Raw genomic sequence first — 22,083 nt, forward strand, 5'->3', positions numbered from 1 at the left:
AACAACTTGTGTTGAAGAAGCTCTTAAACATCAAGTATGGAAAGATGCTATGTGAGAAGAGTATTAGTCCATTGGAAAGAATGATTTGTGGCACATAGCACAAAAACGGAAAGGGAAATTTGTTGTTTCTTCAAAATGACTCTTCAATATATGTTGTAGACGATAGTATTGAGAACTACAAAGCCCGGTTTGTCGCAAGAGGCTTCTCACAAAAAGAGGGTATTGATTATGAAAAGACTTTTGGTCCTGTTGCTTGTTACACTTCGATCAAATCAATGATAGCTATTGCAACATCTAAAGAATGAAGGATCCATCAAATGGATGGGAGGACTGCATTCCTGAATGGGGTGATTGAAGAAGAAGTCTAGAGCAACCTAGAGGCTTTGTCATATGTAATGCTAAATCACATGTATGCAGATTAAGGAAGGCTTTATATGGACTTAAATAGGTCCCTAGAGCTTGGTATGAAAGGATTGATTACTATCATGTGGGACTAGGGTTTTCCAAGAATGATGCTGACCCAAATTTTCACTTTAAGGTATTTAATGGTGATATGTTAATACTTATTTTATTTGTTGATGACCTACTAATCACAGCAGAAGATCACTTAATCTGTCAGTGTTACTCTCATACATACTCAGATTTTTATACAGACTGATATCTTGTTTCTTTGATTTTAATCGAATAACCTTGAGATTATTTCAATTTTGGATTCAAAAGATAGAAAACTCAATTGAGTTGCATGAATCAATATCTATGCATGTGAATATCATTTTTTTCCCAAACAGTCTTCAGAGGTGTAAATAATATCATAATGATAAAACACCGAGGAATTCACTAGCAAAGAAGCCATGAAGGGTGAAGAGGTGCAAATAAAATAGAATGGTTAAAACCTTTCAAGCACCTAGGATTCACTGACTTAGAGGCCATGAATGGTGAAGAGGTGGAGATAACCTGCAAGAACCAAGAATGAAATCAGATATAAATAACCATGTAATGAAAACACATAATAGCTCATGCATGTTCTGATAATGAAATCTGTTGTCAAGTCAAGTGGTGGGGATTGGGATTAGGAACCGAAATTGAAATCCTTGGCCAAGGTAGTTATAGGCATATGTGCCAATGATGAGATCTTTTTGTTTGTCCATAAGCTTCAATTATATAGGTATAACTGATGTGACACTCAAACCACCGGGTAGCTTGGATGGCTGGACTTAAGAACATCCCAAGCCCGATCCTGAGGTAGGGAGGGCCGTTCTATTAAGTTAGGATGTGTGGGGATGAGTATGGTCCTAGGTTGGGAGGTTAAGCCTATGCCAATGCTTCTCCTTTCACCAATGCCGAGGCTTGAACAACATGATAAAGGAATTCCTCCATTGTATCTATATGTTTCTTTTTGCACATCTACCTTTTAAATCCATAGAAGAATAAATAGATAGTTTAGTTTTCTAGTAGCATAAATTAAATGAATTGTATTAGTTGATATAGAAGACAGTCGTTACTTTATTTTTAGTTGAATATGTTATTAGTTAGTAATGTATTCATTTATTTATTTTGTTATATTAGCTGAATAAGAATTATAGTTAGAATAGGAAACAGTTACTTTATCCTAGTTAAATTCAATTAAATGGAAGTCATTGTCATGTGAAATGGAATTAGTTACTTATTAAATTAGATTATTAGGTGTTTCAAATTGGTTATAAAAATTCGTTTGTTACAGGATCTAGCTTCAAAATGCGACATGAAAGACTTGGGCTTTTTACATTACTTTCTTGGATTAGAAGTCTGGTAGAAATTAGATGGCATCACTCTTAATTAAGGAAAGTATACTATTGAGGTTTGGGATGTTGGAATGTAGACCATTTCTATACCCATGGAAACTAATTTGAACAAATTGAAGGAAGCAACAACAGACTCAACATTTGTAGATCCCACTCTCTATAGAAAAATAATTGGATCATCGATGTATATGGTCAACACTAAGACCAAATATATGTTATGTAGTGAATAATCTTAGCTGATTTATGTGTGAACCAAAGGAGATACATCTTGTTGTCGCAAAACATGTTTTGAGATACCTTCGAGATACAATTGAATATGTTCTTAAATACAAAAATATAGGCCTAGATCTACATGTATACTCTGATTCTGATTGGGCTAGAAGTGTAACTAATTGTAAAAACACATTAGGTTGTTGCTTCATTTTAGGATTGACAATGATCTCATGGATTAGCAAGAAATATTCATCAATTACATAAAGTACATTGTAACCTCTACAGGAGCAAGAGAAGTATTATGGCTCACAAAATTGCTTGTGGGATTATTTGGTGAGCTCTTGATTCCTACTATTATCCAAGTTTTCAGGGAACCCAGTGTTCCATGGTAGATCAAAGCACGTCAAGATTCCTTATCACTATGTTAGAGACATGGTAGAAAGGAATGTGATTTAGTTGGAGTATATTAGTACAATTGTAACAAACGGTTTTTCATAACAAAAACAAAGACAATTTATAAAGAGATTTTCCAAACATTCATTGAATAGATAATTGAATTCCTTTTCATATGACATTAACTGTTTTAACTATCAATGATCAACTGAAATAAAATAAATGTATAACTAGATTAACGATCAACTGAAAATTAATTGTATCAATAATTCACTGAAATAACTAGATTTTAATGATTAATTGAAAATAACTGTATCAATAATTAATTGATTAAAATAATTGTATCAATGATCCATTGAAATAACCAGATTACGATTAACTAAAAATAATTGTATTTAACAATAATTATAATAACGACTAACTATCTTTTTCTACGTACAAGTAAAATAAATGCTTATTATGGAAAGAAGAAAAAAGAAAACATACAAGTATCATCCGGTGAGTCTTTAGTTGGTTGTACAAGCCTCGGCTTTCGTTTAGAGGAGAAGCATTGACATAGGCTTAACCTCCCAATCTCAGACCATACTTATCCCCACACAATCTATTGAATTAGAAAGGCCCTCCCTACCTCGAGATCGGGCTTGGGATACTCTTAGTCCAATTGCCTGAGCATACTGGTGTTTAGAATGTCCGCACAGTTATGGATAAACATGTCTGCATAACTAGCACCATCGACATCAAGTGATCGATAGATGGCAAACATGCCTTTAAACTACCTTGGCCAAGGTTTTCTGATGGGTTCAATGACCTGATCACCACCGCTCGGCTTGACAACAAGAAACATTAGTAAGGACAAGCATGAGCTATTAAGTAAGATTATTTAATTTATTTAATCATATCTGATTCCACTTCCATGTTCTTGCAAATTTCATCTCACCTCTTCACCTTTCCATGGGCTATACAGCTGGTGAGTCCTAGGTTTTTGGATTCTCAAAGGAATTGGCCCCATTCTGTTAATTCATGACAATTAGATGCTTCTAGCATTTCACGTTTTGTGATTTGAGAGATTATACTCTTTAGGACTTGCAGAAATAAAATCATTGGATTTTGATTTACAATAGCAAAAATAATTTATGATTCCATGTCTTGGATAGTTTGCTATGATTTATAGTAACAACTTCCTAAGGTTATTCAAGTATAAATGAGTATAATCTGCAGTTTACTGCTATGGAAATTGAAATGCATTAATAATTGTTAAAGGAATTATAGCAATATTTGGAGAATGATCAACCACATGACCAGGTATAAATTTCTGGAAATGCCTGAGTCTTGCTAGACGCTTGTGTATCGGCTCTTCTTCAAATTGATTACTTGGTGTAATTGCAGTATGTAAATGCAACCTCAACTTTAGCAAGGAAGAACAACATATGAGAACTTGTAACAAGAATGACAATGCTATAATCTATAGAGATTTTGATTGGAGTTTGCAGAGATTCCAATGGTAAGTGGAAGCTAGAAATATGAGCAAAGGAAAGACGAAAATAATGAGGAAGTCAGAAATGATAAAGGGAGTTGATCTTGAGAAAGGTAGTCGGGTGCTTGAATAGATATCTGCCTCTCACTCTCGACTTCTATTAAAAAGGAAAAACGTGACTCCTTGGCTTCCATAACATAAAGAATAACTTGGCTCTTTGAACGCTAATTAAAAATGTCAAGTGTTAAATCGATTTTTAAAAGAAAAAGAAAGAATAAAGGTTGGAAGAAGATTTGAAGATTATAATTTGAAGAAAAAATATTATGGTTTATATTTATCTACATACACGTAGATATATTGGTGAGATGACATCATTTTATTATAAAAAAAAAATATTTTGGTGTCACTTCATTTTTATATCTATGTGTACGTACATAGGTATATATTATAATAATATGGTGAAAGATCATTTAAAATCCTTGGAGGTACGTATTATATTTTAATTAAATTATTTTATGTTTCTTAAGTTATTTATTTAATAGCTCATGCGGGTCCTACAGATGTATCCTGAAGTTCAAGTCACTAGGTCCTTACCAAAGAAGTTTAAGGTCATACCTGTCAATCCTATTGATTGGATTAAGTTCGTATCCCATTCCGTTGATCCTGTTTAACAACGCTCCCCCTGTAATCACCTATGAAACACTTCCACCATAATAACAAATTCCATAATAATTTTCATATAAACATTTAAAAGAATTTAATTATTGACCATAATTCCAAAATCAAGCAACTGCTAAACATCATATAACAAATAATGGTTAATGACCATTTTCATTAATAGTTAATACAACAGATATAAATAACTACCTACTTCACATGATTATGAAAGAAAAAACTGTTAAGTCCAATGACTATGAGCAAATTTCAACTTAGGTCAAAATTTGGGTTGTAACAACAACTGATTATACAATAGACAATCTCACCAAGCCTCTCTCTAGGGTAAAAGTTGAACACTTTTAGAATAAACTTGGTATGGCTGAAAATGTAAGTCAAACTTGAGATTTAGTATCAAATTATTATTTATTTGTACTAATATATAAAAAAGATGTTTAATGTGAAAACTCTTTCGGTGTAATGTGTGTGACTCTATGACTTAATGGGCCCCTGTGGACATTATTGAAAGGTGACGACTTTTCAAATAATGAACACTTGTAATCAACATGGTAAGGTGATAACTTTACAATGATTTGCTTCACTACCATGATGGATATCATGTGACTTGATATCCGTGGACATGTCATGATAGTTAATCTCTTGGACATTTTGATAGATATCATGAGATTTGATATCATTTGAAGATCACAATGATCTTTGAGAGATAATCATGGTGGATATTGTATCCATGGATATACCATGATGTATTATGGTAGACATCATGAGACTTGATGTTAGGCACATACTGTAATATGGATATTTGTGTTATGAAAAATGTCATGTGGCTTGATATTCTTAAAGCATGTCATATCTTCCAATATCACTAGTAAGGTGATATTGTTATGATCTATACTTAGATTAATTTTTTTTAATCTTCCCTAGCTAAGAGGTAGTGTTAAAATGATAGCTTCGGTCAGATAACAATGGATGATAAAATACAATGATCTATAGATTATATGCATGCATATACATCAATATGTATTGCGTATATTAATGTATACATATTATACATACACATTAAATATCAAATCATAATATTGATTATAATAATTACTTATCATCCACAACTATGTTCCCCTGAGTTTCTGGGACGGGGACAGCGGGACAGGTTTGTGGGACAGCAAATTTTTTTGCCAATTTTGGGGATGGGAGGGGACGGAAAAAGTGACATTTTCGTTTATTCTTTTAATTTTTTGTGTGTAAAAAAATTGGGGACGGATGCAAGTCCCCAATGAAGTCCCCGGGACGGGGATGTCCCCGTCCTTGAAGTGCTAGCTTTTTTGGGGGGGATGCGTCCTCGGGGAACATAGATCCATGATAATCTGATTATCATTTCCAAGTTTAAATCTGAACTATCAATCTGTATTTGATCAATTTATATTGCCATTTATATGCATTGATGTCCAGTTAGTATATGATAAAATGTTATTAATGATATATCATACCTGATTCTATTATATCTGTTCACATTGCTGATGACAATCTGCCTTAATTATGAGTGTATTAGTGCCGATTTGAAATGACATTATTAAGGTAGCAAAAGGGTATCATTTGTGAAGAGACATGTCAACGAACAAACATGTCTCCACTCATGTAGAGGCATGTCTATTCATTGGCATGTCTCGTAGATTGTGTGTGTGTGTGTCTATATATATATATATATATATACAGATATATAGCCTGATCGGTCTAGAAGGCAGGTACAAAAAATAAATAAGTGCAAAGCCTTTCTGGAGTTCAATCTTTATTATTGATATTCAGCTCTGAAAATATATAATAATCAGAATTACAATATTAGTATTTCAGAATCCTTACAATACTTGCAAAATAGAATTACAACTCCGTTCTGATTATAGCTTGCAAAGTAAGATTAGTCAGTACGGATATCATTCAAGAGACTAGAATGTTAAAAGATATACATTTTTCTTATCTGCAATAGATCTAATCTACTTTAACAAGTCGTTTTTTGGTTCTCATTAAAATTAGCATGTGTAAACTCTATTTTCATAAGTAGGCCTCATGGTGTTAAGGCTACTTCCACCATCTCCCCCATTGTCATGTGGCAATTTGTGGATAATACCATTCTTTTTGCAAGGGCGTCTATTGTTGAAGAAAAGGAATGGAGGGCCTTTCTTATTGATTATGGAAAGGCTTCGGGTCAACACATCAACTATGAGAAAAGCAACATGTAATTTTTCACTAAAGATGACTTACATAATAAAGGTAAAGCCATCTCGGGTCATCAAAGTGTTGTTCTCCTTGGAACATACCTTGCTGTCCAAGATGTTACTCAAGCTTTCTAGAACGAAAATTTGGAAAGAGTTTAAAAGAATCTAGTAGGGTGGAAGGGAAAACTTCTTAGTAATGTGGGGATGCTTCGACTTTTCGGCCTTGATGCAAGGTATTTTCTGTGTATTTTCTTTCTTTATTTAAGATTAACGGTACTACTGCTAGCAAACTTGAAAGAATCTGGAGGACATTCCCATGATAGCTATAAGAGAAAAAATAGAATGACCCCAATGATTTGGGTTACTGTTTGTAAGGCCAAGGGTCAAGGAGGGTTGGTAATTAGAAAACTAATCCTTCAAGAAAGCCCTTATAATAATGATGGGATGAAAACTATTATGAAACAACTTTGACTGGTGTAAATTCACGAGTACTAAGTACCTCAACTTTGAGAATTTCTATAGAACACTTTCTACCTTTGGTTTTACTTGAGGTTCTAAAATCTAGAGTAATATCCTTAAGTATAGAAACCTCATCTGATTTGGTCTAAAATGTCAGGTTGGAAATGGGAGGCTAATTCGATTTTTGGGGGATGCCTAGATTGGTGACATTCCTTTGGCTTCTAATCAAAACTTTAGAAGTCATTATAATTTTGCTAGGAGATCTTTTGATACCTAGGTTATTGATTATATATCTCATTCAAAGTGCTGAAAGAATCTTTTCCAATGCTTTTAGAACCAGCCTACTTTGGTGCAAAGGTCTACTAAGTTGTAAGGTATGATAAAGAAAACTAAAATTCCTTTATTTGCAATGGAGGACAAGTTTATTTGGAGAAAATATTAGAAGGGGGACTTTTTGTGAAATCACCTTACAATTCACTAATGAAATATGGTAAGTCCTCTACTTGCTGGAGGAAGATATGGAATCCGCATTTGATTCCCAACATTAACTTCATTTGGTGGATGACCATGCACAATGAAATTCTAACTCAAAATAACTTTATTAAATTGAGATTCCAATTACCTAATAGGTGTGCTCTTTGTAAGCAAGATGAAGAGTCTATTCCTCATTTTCTTCTTCATTGTCAATCTGCCAATGGATTATGGCAAAAGGTGCTATTGAAATTTGAAACACCATCATGGGTAAGCAATTGTACCATTCAATTTCTTTTTGAAAGAAGAGGACCTACTTTAAACCCTCTAGAGGTAGATCTCCCCCCATCCCCCACATTGGTTGGATCCTGTGGAAAGAAAGAAACAACAAAATCTTTAGGGAGGTTGAAAATTCAATGTTTCTAGAACTTTCTAGAAACTACTAAAGGAGAAAATGTTGGTCATTACTGTTGAAACTTAGAGCCCAGAAATCAATAATAATCAACAGCAACAAGAATAGAGCTCAAAACTGAAATAGTGAACACCAGAAATATCTTGGGAAAACCCTTAGAGAATGAAGGGAAAAACCCAGCCACACAACAAAATATATCTTTATTGATAATAAAAATTCAAGTGTACAATGCCTATTGCTTAATATGATATATATAACAAAAGAAGAGACTCTTCACATTATAACCGAGGGTCTCTTGAGATTCTTACTCCTATAATTAAATATGACTCTTCGAATATTCATGCCTCAATGCATGAGAATGGCACATTTCATTTATATTTAATGTTACAAATTAAAACTTAAGTGTCTTTTTCAGCTGAATGTAACAATAACGGTAATAATGTTCATTTTTCCAAAGATAAAGATCTCTATTGTAGCTACCATCTTCAACAATTACTTGGAAATGCCCATCCTTCCCCCCGACTTCCTTTGGTGATGAAATTGGAAAAAATAGGACTTACCTAATGCTTATGCCACTTTTGACTACTCCAAAAGACTAGCAAGAAGAAACACTAAGTGCAAACCACCAAACCTAGGATAAGGCAAGCTCAACTTTGATGGACCTACTAGAATAAAAAAGGCCGCAATAGGTGGTGTTGTCAAATTCTCCAACGGGGTAATGTTATATGCCTTTATTTGTAACTTGAATGGTTCTACTAATAAGCTGGTGGAGGAGATTGCCCTGTTGTGGGGAATTAAGTTTTCTCTTTCACTTAGTGTCAAGGGTTTAGCTATAGGAGACTCCAACTTCATAGTGGAATTATAGGGGATATTAAAAAACTCATACTTTATATAGATTTGTTTGACATTGACTCTTCCTATAAGGAAGGCAATAACTTTGCCAACACTATGGCTCCTATGGGCATTGAAATGGAAGGCATTAGATGTTGGCGAAGTATGGATTATATTCCTCCATTGTGTGAATTCTCCTAGAGGGAGAGAGCAAGAAAATATTTGATAAGAATGGGGAGTAAAAATCATTGGCCTTGGGGTACCTTGTTTTACATTGTTTTGTTGCTGGACAAGGGAAGTTCTCACTTTATTGTAAAGAACCAGAGGTGGGAAAAGTATTTTTTTGTTATAAGGTTGAAACAAATGATAAGGCAAAAAGAGATTCAAATGTAGTACACTTACTTGGAGGGGTCCCTATGTGGCACGTTGGGGTGGCTCAATTGGGATGACAAGTGCCATGTGACTACTTCATACAGTGCCCAATGATGATATGGCACCATCATGAGATCAAAAAATTATTGAATTATTTTTTTACTGTGGAAAGTTATCGAAAGATTTGAAAATCTTGATCACCTTTATTACTTGTAAAGGAAGGTGTTGTATGGACGAGTGGACTTTCCCAGGAAGGACAAGGAGTAATAAGTTTAGAGTTTGCACACATTAATAATTACAATATTTTCATTTGGTTATTTACGATGATTTCTATTTTCATTGCCAACTAGGCTAACTCTGACTGTTGCTAAGATTGATAGAATGGGTGGGAATGGGGTTTGAATTGAGCCTGGCAAATATGAAGAATTTAAAAATGATCTCACAATCTGGTATATTTGCTATGAGAGCGTATCACAATGTATTGAGAGCATCAGTGACTATGACAAAGGTCTCTCAGTGCAGTTTATTACTTCATGGGTGGACAAAAGGGTTACAATGGGAGGGACTTATTTCAAAGTGAACACAAAGGTGATTGCAAAGGCAACAAGGCTCCAAAATCATGGTAAGGAAATGGAAGAAGATTAGCCATCCTTCTGACAATGACAATCTCAACCAGTTTTTAAGGGGAAACAAAAGCCTTGTCAAGCTGCATTGGGTTATGAAAGAAAACAATTACCAGCCCCATGGAACCAGGAATGCATTATGATAATGAAATATTCACTCTAGAGGGCAGGTTAAAGTCTACTATTTTTATCATATACTCCAACACAACCATTTTAGAAACTATAGCCTTATTTTATTTCCTTTTATCCTTCCGTTGGTCTTCACGTCTTCTGGTCAAAGACATAACCAGTAAATATTCATTTCATATCAAACAAAGGGAGCTGTGCATTCATATTAAAACTTAGAGAGCATTTGCATAACACCATTGCAAGTGACTCAACTTTTGGTTTTCATTTTGTCTTCCATTTTTGGGCATTTGGGAGCTATTTTGAAGAAGACAAATCCGTTAGTTAGCCAACAGATTTTTGGCAACTCTACTGGGGATCCAGAAGTAAAACACGAGTACTTCATTTGTTTCCTCAATTTTATTAAATATCTTTTTGTATGCAGATTTGGTGATTCTATTAGATCATCATGCAAGGTCAAAAAGTTGCAAGAAAAGGGAAAAGACCAAATCCGACCATATTGGAAATTCTCGAGATGGATGATAAAGTGCTGCATGAATTATGGGATTGTTACAAAGAAAGCGTTTCTCATGCTGTAAAAACCAAGCTAAGTATAGAAGATGATCAGCATCTACTCTTTTATGGAGAAGTTTTTGTGTTAAAGGTTGTTGATGATGAGGCTCTGGGCGTCTTAATTTCATCTCTCTCCTACAGTTACCTTGTCAGGAATAAGAAATTAATTCAGCAAGAAACAGTCCAGTCTCATGAAAATCAGACAATGGCAAATGAGAATAACCAAGACAATATTGGGGAATCCATAACCTTGGATGACAAAGGTTTGTTGAGATCTTTCTCTTGCCCAGAAATGGAAACTTACAGTTTTGAAAGTGTGAAAAAATCATCTTGTTCCAAAAAGTATAAGGGATGAAAACTTTTAGATTTACATGCAACCAGAATATGAAATTTTTAATTTTGTACAAGAAGTTGATGAAAATGATTCATTGTGTTTGAAATCTTGTACTGAGCCCTTTGTAGAATCATTTCATTTTAAAAATGAAGCTACACTTTATCTTCCTAATAGAGCTTGTGTTAACAATATGAGTGAAATCATGTTTTGGTAAAGATGTTTCCAATTCTGAAAATCTGATTGAAAAAGAAAATTCGGAAGTAAAACAAAATGTTGGTCAAGATGATGAAATGTTGCAGCCCAAGAATTGCTGTTTGGATTGGACAACATTTTTCTTTGTGAGGAAGAAATCATATACAAGTTCTTTTCAGCTACTAAATGAGGAAACTCCCTTGCAAAAAGGAACTCAGGTATTAATCCATCTCATATCTTTGTTCTGGAAGAAGAATTTTCAGAATTAATTTCAGCAAAAGCGATGAAGTTGTTCCAGCTATAAGATAGACCCCATGCTTAATGAAGTATCTCTTTATTCTGAGATTGGTTTGAATGCTGAAAATTCTCTTAAGAATGATGGTCTTAAGAGTTGTGATTGTGAGAATGATGCAGCCTTTTCGTTAAGAATTTCTGAGCATTACATTTTTCAGCAAGAAATAGAAAATTATTTGGGAAGTATTGAAGGTCATGCAATTGTCCCTCTTGAATTTTTATAGCATTACCTTTTTTTACATGAGATAGAAAGTTTTTTGAGAACCACTGTGTAAGAGAACCAGGAAAATTCAGAAATTTATGATGATATTTTTGCATGATATTGGTCTGATATTCAGCAGTAAGTTGCTAGTAGACAATGGTTATGGGTTACCTCATTTGAGCACAAGCCATTATTTCGGAAAGGCTCATAATTCTCCCTGCCAGTTAATGGTTATGTGTAAGTTCTTGGCCCTACTTCTTGAGTTGGGATTTTCAAGTGTTTGTTGTGCTCACTTTGGTGTTAATTTTGACTTCTTGGTTCTGCCCTGCTCGCCTCCACTTCTGTCTGCAATTGGCTCCCTGTGCTTAGCCTTGACTATGTTATTGCCGAATGGATTATAAAACCGCTCTTCTTGACCAGAGATTCTGAGAGTTATCTTCTTTTTGCATGAAAGAGCAGTACCCAGACATAGCTAGTTGTTGGCCCACTTATAGTCCCCAAATTAAATTTTTTAGTCAAGCCCCTCTATCTACATATCGCGCCTCCATAGACCATTTTCGCTTTAAATTTGCATGCTGAATTCTGGTTAAGTGAAAGTACAGGTCATTGAACCCCTTGAATCATCGAATGTCTCGAACACGTTTAACATGTTTCAATAAGTTCTAAGGTTCAAAAGGTTCAACCAGGTTCAGAGTTTCAACAGGTTCAAAGGTTCAAAATGGTTCAACTAGGTTCAAAGGTTCAAAATGTTCAACATGGATGAAAATGAAAAGGCAAAAGTCATTAATGAAGGAAAATAATCTCGGGAAAACCCTATAAGTTTGAACTTCAGGTTCAACAACGTTCAACAGGATCAAACAGGTTCAAAAAGTTTCAATGAGGTTAAACAAGTTTCAACAGTTTCAACTAGTTTGAACGGGTTCAACCAGGTTCAACCGGATCAAACAGGTTCAATGAGGTTCAACAAGGTTCAACGGTTTCAACCAGGTTCACAGGTTCAACGTGACAGTCCAATTTTGCACACATCTGCGAATTCAAAATTGTGACCAAAATAATGCAGATTATAAAAATCTGAGGACAACCCACTTAATATTTTGGCCTAAGACATAACTAGGATTAATTTTATGGTCTTACGAGCTCATATGCTATATTATTTTAATATTTCTCTCAATACAGCAATATGATTAGTAGGATCAATTTACAAAAGTAGCACCCTCAATTTGTGAGCTGTTTAAAATTCATTAAAAACCCATCTGCAATATTAAATATCATAACTGCTCGCCAAATTTTAGGGTCCCAGGTTATACGGTTAACCTGTGGTGAATTTAAAAAAAAGTAGTTGCATGATAAATTAAAGTTTTCTCACTCATTATGTGCAAGAATATTAGACCTTTTTTAACAATGTTTAAGCACAACTAGAAAGGGGGAAAAACAAATAAAATATGTCAGAAAGATGAAAGGTTAAAGGAAAGATCAATTAATACTTCTTTCAAGATTCAGCTACATTAACTGAATGAGGACCTGTGCAACTATTTATTGTAAAGATATGGGAAGGAAAAGGGTTCTGGTTTTCTTTGGACAATAGACTGTGTGCTGAAGAAAAGGGTGAATATATTTTTGATTTTATGTTTGTAATAGACAGATGGGCAGACTAAAGTTGTGAACAGATGTATCGACAACTACCTGGGAAACTATGTTCTAGGCCAGCTATATGCTTGGTTCAAATGGCTGCATTTAGGTGAGTATTGTTACATTACTACCTATCATATGACCTATTGGAATGTCTCCATTTAAGACATTGCATGGGTATGAAGCTTTGTCATTTACAGATAGATTCTGACGATAGCAAGATTCCCTGGACAAGGAAACCATACAGAGCTACCAAGATATTCTCAAAGCATTGAAAGACAATATCTTACAAGCACAATATCAACAAAAAATGTATGCGGACACACATAGAGTCAAGAGGACCTTTAAGGTGGGAGACTTGGTTTTCTACACTTGTAATCCCCATGTAATCTTTGTTCAAGAGTGGTGGAGCGGAAAATTGAATTGAAGGTTTTATGGACCCTACAGGGTACTTAAGAAGATTGGAGTAGTAGCATACGGACTTAAACTACCAACAGGAAGGAGGATTCATAATATTTTCCATGTCTCTTGCCTAAAGAAGTCATAAGGATAATAGATAGTCGCCCCTCCTTAGTTGCCATAATTGGATGAAGAGGGAAAATTGGTTCTAGAGCCTGATGGTATTGCAGAATGGAGGCGAAGGGATTGCTTATGAATGATATTTCATGGGAAGGTGAGGAGATACTACAACATCTTAATTTACGATTGCTAGTGGACCAACAATCTCACAGAGGACTCTAATGCCTGCCCACTCCTCTCTCCCCACAATCAAAGAGTGAAACTGCAATAATCTCTTTGCTAAGTTTGTGTTAGTTGTGTATCTCCTATATTCAATAAATTTTATGAAATCAAAGGAGATGAGTGTGTGGGGCTAGTTTCACTTAAGTCTCTTAAGTCAGTCTTACTATTCAATTGTGTTGAGTGGGGCTTGGATTTTTCCATATTGACAGGCAAATTAATGAGTTTAAGGCAACATAATCTTGCAATTAAACTGATGAGATTATCTTCTTGAAAAATTGCCTAACATCTAGGCTTTTGCAACTATTTATTTTTTTTCGGATTTTGAAGTCTTCATAAGGCACCACTAAGGATTATTTGGTATTTTATTATCTATGTTTTCATATTCTCTTATTTCACAATAAGGGTATAGCATTACTGGGTTGAAACCCTTAGTAATTGGTGAACTTGGATGTCCACCCAAGCTTCATCTATGGAGGAATACAAGCCACATAGGCTGAGACAATTATGTGATTCTAAATTAATGTCTGGACAGAAAGCGCGGGACAAATTTGGGGTAGCAATGCTCGCATGTAGTGATTGTAGGGGCTAGAGAGGTTTCAGCTGTTGGCAAAGTATATCTAACAAATACTCACAAGTAACACCACTATATTTCTTAGAATACTCTTAACAAGGAGATAATCAAATGAGGTTTTCCTATTCATCTTTTTTTAAAACCTCGTCTAACTGCATGTTGTGGTTCTTATTTCAATTTAAACTTGGAATAAATGAGAAGGCTTCTATGAGAATCAGTTGAATAATTTTTGTCAGCCTTATTATTTTTTCAGTATAACATGCAATAACTTATATTCTTACTTGCCTTTATTAGAAAAGATATTTCACTCTATTAAATTAACATTTATTCAATAATCATTCACCAATGTACCAAACCATGAGTCATTACATCATCACTCATCAATCATCTAATCGACAATGGCTTAAAATCTCTAGTCAATACCTCAAATCATATGCTCAAAAAATTTATTCATTCAACCAATCATTCAATAACAATCGAACGATCAAATTCTAATTTGAATAGAACTGAAAATAAGTACATCAATCTAAATTTTTGAGGAAGGTGATTTGTATGCAATATTATTGTATTTACTATTTGTTTATTTATAAATCTAATATGAAGATGTAGGAGTATGGATCCCATCACTTAAGTGGGCGCTCATTGAGTTGGTTGCTTGTTTGTGTCATAATAATAAATATAAGATTTGTTTTCCATCAAACAATCATATCGATTATGAGCAAGGGTTATAATAGGGAGATGCAAGAGTACAAATCTCATTAATTAAGAAGATGCCCATTGAGTTGATATTTGAGGGCCAAGGGGTTAGATTAGTTGGTCACTTGTTTGATGCTCTTGGGCTTGGTTGTGAAGGATAGTCTCTTGATATTCTATTGGGGTTTCTCCTTGTTAATGTTTTAGCCCAGAAATAGAGATAATCAGCAATAAAAGAGCAGAAATAATACACAAAAGACACAATGCATTTATCCTAGGAAAACCCTTCCACATGAAGGGAAAAACTCAACGACACCGATAAAATATCTCTTTTATTGATCAAGAAATGTTCACTACAAAGCTTTCACTTGATTGATTTACAATACACCAAGCAATCACATAAATAGATTGCATAAGACTCTTCATCTTTCACACAAAGGTCTTTTTGAGTCCCAAAAATAAGACCATATTTCCACATATTCAAAACTTCACATTTCCATACGCATGCCTCTTCGTATGACACGTCTTTTTATATAATATATGTTAAAGTTCGGATATTTGCAAATGTAATAATATTGCCATTGTTATTGATATGTTCCAAATGCAAAAGAAGACTTATAAATATGAGAGGAGGTGACATGTCTCTAAGGCTAAACATCATTAGTTAACATATTAATATAATAGTAATATAAATAACCAAATATGTAACTCATCTTAAGCATACATGTAATATTAATATGTTAACCATATATGTAATATATTATTATATTGTTATATAATAGATATTATTATATTATTAAATAATAATATATAATGTATAATATATATTATATTACATATATATAATATATATTATAAATAAGATATTTATCTTAAAGATGATTTGCCATCGACAAGGTATCTCATGTTAAAATCATATCAATCTGATTGAACTACAAACTTAACACTCCCTCTTAGTTAGGGAGGATTGATATAGAACACATTATGCTCTTGAGTATATGAAGAGACATCATCTTAGTATGATATTTCTAGAATGACATATTTAAGGATATCAACATAATCCATCAACACACTCACATATATATATTAACATATGTTACATATGGAATTTGCTTCGATTCACAATGAGGCTGAATCTCTCAACAATATAAACTTAAATATTCTCATAAATATCTTTCAGCTCAAGGTGACCCAAACGGTCATAACAAACATATTTCCATTTTATAAGAGCATAGATAAAGATCTCTATCACAGCTACAAATGTCAACACTCCCTCTTAGAAAGAGCGATCTTTAATGAGGCAGGCACACATAGCTGCAACCAAAGATGCTAGTGATATATTCTCATTACATAACATATGTTATCTCAATATAACATAATTTACCTAAGTCACAAGGTTTGAGTTCGAAAACTATGAAGTTCGACAAGTCAAAAAAAAAATCAAAAAATCGGCATTAAATTCACCTTATGTCATTTTCAAAAAAATATATGTTATTTATTATTATATGCTTATGAGTTTCACACAAAGAACTTTTCAATTTCTTAGTCACTTGTGGACATGCTCTAACACCTCCTCCTAAACCTTCAACAATACTAAGTAAATTGTCTCTTCCCCTTGTTTGTTAAAGTTCCTCTAAAATCTTTTATACATTTAGTACATTAATATTTTATTTTAAATCTTTAAATTTTAATATTATAAACATTAAAACTAAATATACAAATGGTTATTTTAAATTCTATTATGCAAATAAATAAATAATAAATTCTACTATAATGAAGCAAACACTAAATAAATTTATTAAACTTAAAAAATAATTATTTCAAACATGATATTAATATTTTTAAAAAAATCTATAAGACTACTAAACTACTCAAGCAGAATAGTTTAAAATCATAAAAAAGTATAATAATAAATTCTATAATGCAAACTAAATAAATATTAAATCCTACTTTAATTAACATCATAGTATATAATTTAATTTAACTTAAAAATAAAGAAAAAATATTTATTTTAAACACAATATTAAATAGTTAAAAAATATAAAACAAAAGTATAATAATCACATATTTTTAAATGTGAACGGATAAAAAATAATATAATAAATAATAAAAAATTTAATGAACAACCATGCCAAATAATAAATACTTAATCTTATGTATTATTAAATAAATAAGAACTAAAGCTCATAGAATAAAATAACTTAATACTAACAATTAAAAAAAAATATAAGATTGATATGTTTTAATATTTGAAAACAATAAAAATTGATAATAGTGATAAATTAATAATAATAAAACATTCAATGATAAAAGTAAAAAACTATTAATAAAACCTAAAATCAAATAATCTCAAAACCTAAAATTAAATAGGAAAATTCCTAATAGACAAGAGAGGAATGCAGAGTTTGCTGCCGACGCTGACATAGAGGAATATAGAGTTAGGTGTGCAGGAATTTTTTTAGGATATTCATGGGTGCCAAAAGCAGATAGGTCAACTTTGCTGCAACGATGTGCAACAACTCAACAACTCACAACCCACAACAACCCACAGTGATTTATAGGCAACAACCGTTTGAGTAAAATGGCAGATAGTTTCCACCATAGTTCACCCTAGCTGTCCAGACGTAATCACTTGGATGAATTCGTAGAGGCATTTATTTATTAATTTTTTTATTGAAAACTTTAGAAAACATTACAACAAAATATATATTTTTTAGAAACGACGGTTATTAACTGGCCTAATGAATTTATGACGAATTTGTATGAATTTTTATATATTTTTTAGGTTCACCAAATTTCGAACCTGTTGCTGAAAATTCGGCAAACCTTGTGACTTAGTAGTTCACCATAGTTATTTCATAAACACGTAAAATTGAGTCATGGAGTCAAGCTCATGACTTTCATCATGCCTACTAGGAGAGGGTGATCCATCATACCTACTTGTAGAGGGTAGAACAAGGGTTTTTGTCATGAAAATTCTCTCAAACAAGGATAAATTTCCACCAAGTCTACTTGTAGAGGATGGAACAAGGGCTTTCACCTCAAGCTTCTCCTAGAGAAGAATGCATTTCCCCCATGCTTACTCATAGAGGGTGGTCCACCATACCTACTCGTAGAGGGTGGAATGAGGACTTCCACCTCAAAGTTTTGAACTTCTCCTAGAGAAGAATGTGTTAATCATTGAGATTTTCTCTTAACAAAGACTTCCTCTCAGCAGGGATAAATTTGATTACTGAAATAAGATAGGTGAATCCAATTGATTCAATAACATAAGCTTGCAAAGAGTTAGACATATCCCTCTGTCAATAACCTCCCTCTGAAGCTGAAAATACTTCCTTTGAATTTCATTTCTTCTTCTTCTTAAATGAAGTTATGCATCATCAATTCGGTCTCATGACTACAAGCAGTGTCCCCAAGTTCATTGCACAATCTCTCATCATCTCATTGCATCTTGATTTGTCAACACTAATACGCTGCAACCGAGAGAGATTAATAATAACTCATGGAATCAATATATAATGAAGAGAAATGTAAAGATCAATGCTAAAAGCATATACTATTCCCAGTTATTTAACTAAAAATTATGACCTATATTCAAAGATATGATCATACCTATCTCTTTGTAGTCTAATCTCAACATGCACCCAAATACTGAATCAATATACAATGATCAATATTGAACAATAAACACAGACCGGCATTCATATGATGATCATAGCACTGAATGTGGCCATGACAATAAATAATATGACCTAACCACATGCTTAAAGACCTGCTATATGCCAATATTGCCTCAATAATATCTCCCTCACGATCTGATCGAACAAGATCAGAATAAAAATTGAGATATTAAAATAAAGTCATAATGTGTATATATATGGCCTTCAAAAATATTCTGCTGCTCATGCACACAGTACAGAATATAATTGATGGTAATACAAAACAATCAGAGAGAGAAAACCATAATACAGATAGACTAAACATACTGTAAATGAATCACTCAAACCACTACAGAAGATTCTGTATAATACTGAATATACACAATATATGATCAGAACTGTAAGAAAGAGCTATACAGAATAGATATCTACTTACACAAATTTATATGAGGAACATATATAATTTGAACTGACAATGATTCAGAAGCACTGCAGAAAACAATCCACATACCTCCCGACTCATATCTCCTCTATTTCCCTCATGCATCAAGCAACATATAAACTAACTGCTATAGAAAAATTACTGAATAACACTGGTGCAAATATTCACTATACTATGACTCCTCAACAAAATTGACTCTTTTTTTTTTCAGAAGCAAGATAAACAAAACAAAGATAGTCTACTAACTCACGGCAATTCACACATGCACGATATGAAATAGCCGATAAAAGGCAAAATTTTCTCTCAATGCAAAGAGAGAGTGAAGAGAAAACAATAAGTGTTATAAAGACACAACACCGACCAAAATCAAAGAGACCAGAATAAAATAATGACATTCATGAAAAATAATACCCTCAATGTTGATGTGGGGAGGTCAAGACCAAAAAAAAAACTGCCAAGAATATAAACACAAGGATGATTTCAAGTCAACACACGAATTTCATTCTTACAATACGCTGCAACTCTGTCAGATATGATGCCACTTGTCACAGACTTATACTGAAATCAGCAGAAATGAGCATTTTCACCAACACTGTTGAGCTTAGGATATTTTTTAAGGTTGAGAACCGTACACTTGCCCTCAGTTGTATCAACACTCTGGACATCAAAATGGTCAAAAGACAGAGCTCCTTCTTGCCATGAAACTGTTGGCGTCCCCCAATCTACTCCTCTGGTCCATAGTACTACCACACTTTTAACTTCACGTTACTATACTGGTTGCTCTCAATTTTCTCCACTCTAGCACTGTACAACAGCTTATCGGAATCTGACGGGCACATCCACACAGTCTCCACCTTCAATGATTTTATTCGCTCCTTTGATAGTGTACGAGTCCAAAGATTTCTTTATAGGCTTTTATTCCTCCTCTGAAAGGCACCTGTTTGGAGAGCTCAGATCTTTCCTTCCACAAATCTTTGAGCGTTAATGCCACACCAATTGCCATCCTCACCAAATCAACTTCTAAACTAGAAAAACATAAACAAAAATAAAATGATGTCCTGCTATTGTTTCTCCAAGTATCTGCTATAATCTGCAGAGCTTTCGTGTCTTAAACCCTAGGTAGGTAACCCTGGATTCCCTTCCAAGCTGTTATAAACCTGGCTCTGATACCATGTCAATGTTTTAGCCCAGAAATAGAGATAAACAACAATAAAAAAGTAGAAATAATACACAGAAGACACAATGCATTTATCTTGGAAAACCCTTCCACATGAAGGGAAAAACCCAGCCACAGCAGCAAAATATCTCTTTTATTGATCAAGAAATGTTCAAAAGAAAGCTTTCACTTGGTTGATTACAATATACCAAGCAATTACATAAATTGGTTGCATAAGACTCTTCGTCTTTCACACGAAGGTTTCTTTGAGTCTAAAAAATAAGACCCTCCATATTTCCACATATCAACACTTCACATTTCCATAAGCATGCCTCTTCATATGACACGCTTTTTTATATAATATAAACTTAAATATTCTGACAAATATCTCTTTCAGCTCAAGGTGACCATAACGGTCAAAACAAACATATTTCCATTTTATAAGAGCATAGATAAAGATCTCAATCGCAGCTACAAGCTTCAACAACCCTCAAGTTCCTAATATGGTTGAAGCTATACTGTGGATAGTTTACAAATAGGACTTTGTATTATCATTTTAGTTAACGAGTAATTGATCATTCTCCTGATTCAATTGCTATCGTGAAGTTTAGTAAAAGAATACTTTTGTAAATAAGTTGTTTTTGGATTTGTTATTCTTTAGGCAAAATTAGGTATGCCCCAAAAGGGGACAATTACAAACACCAAGTTTTTAAGTTTTAACAGTTGATAAATAATTGTGAACAAAAATAAGCAAATGAAATGAAATAACAAAAATATTATGGAAAGTTACTTTCACAATCTACTTGGCTAGTTGCCAAAAGCATTTTCATATGATGATGTAGATGATCCTCGCTCACAAACATTGGCCTTCGCTTGAAGTGAGGATTGCAACGTGACAAAATTGGTTGCAAAGTGAGTAATCCATCAAAGTCTTTCTTATTTCTGAAATTCCTCACAAGGTTGAGGTCCCAAGTATGAGTATATATGTATTTAAAAATATTTCTTGTGTGCTCTACACATGTTTTGATTTACGGTAGTTTTCCAAGATCTTCTGACATGAGATCAAGGAAATGAGCAACACAAGGGGTCCAAGACAACGTGGGGTGCCATTCAATAAGAAGTCTACCTACAATGACATAATTTGTTGATATTCTCCTCACCACCTCAACCAATGCTTCCTCTAAGACCTCACAAGAAACTCAGCATTTTTTGTTTTTTTCTAAATCATCAATCGACTTTAAGAACATTGTGCCACCTGAGAATCTTAATCACTAAATCCGAAGAGAGGTGTCCCTATAGAAAAGTAGTGTTCTGTTAACATTTATCAATTATTTGAGCAGCTATTTCCCCTAATACATTGTTTGGAAATTTGTTGGATGTTTGGTCATCTTATTGGGGATGAAGAATCCCATCTCATTGGGGATGAAGAATCCCATGATACTTCTCAGTTGTGTTTACAAATATGATATGTTTATCTATCCTTACTACCTTGCAGAACTCAATATTTTGTGGATGGTAAGACAAACTTGATGAGGGTTATACCTTTTCAATTTACTATTTTTTTTTTTCTTCTAAATTTCA

At 33.5% G+C, this 22,083-nt stretch overlaps 1 protein-coding gene across 1 annotated transcript in view; it reads left to right on the plus strand.

The window, feature by feature from the left end:
* LOC149555276 (protein disulfide isomerase-like 5-4) overlaps window positions 1-22,083 on the plus strand; it is a 155,441-nt gene that overhangs the window by 15,379 nt on the left and 117,979 nt on the right. The gene's annotated exons all lie outside the window — the stretch shown is intronic.

Source organism: Cupressus sempervirens, chromosome 5, assembly GCF_028749045.1.
Source record: "Cupressus sempervirens isolate cs-2001-9-10 chromosome 5, ASM2874904v1, whole genome shotgun sequence".
NCBI lineage: Eukaryota > Viridiplantae > Streptophyta > Pinopsida > Cupressales > Cupressaceae > Cupressus > Cupressus sempervirens.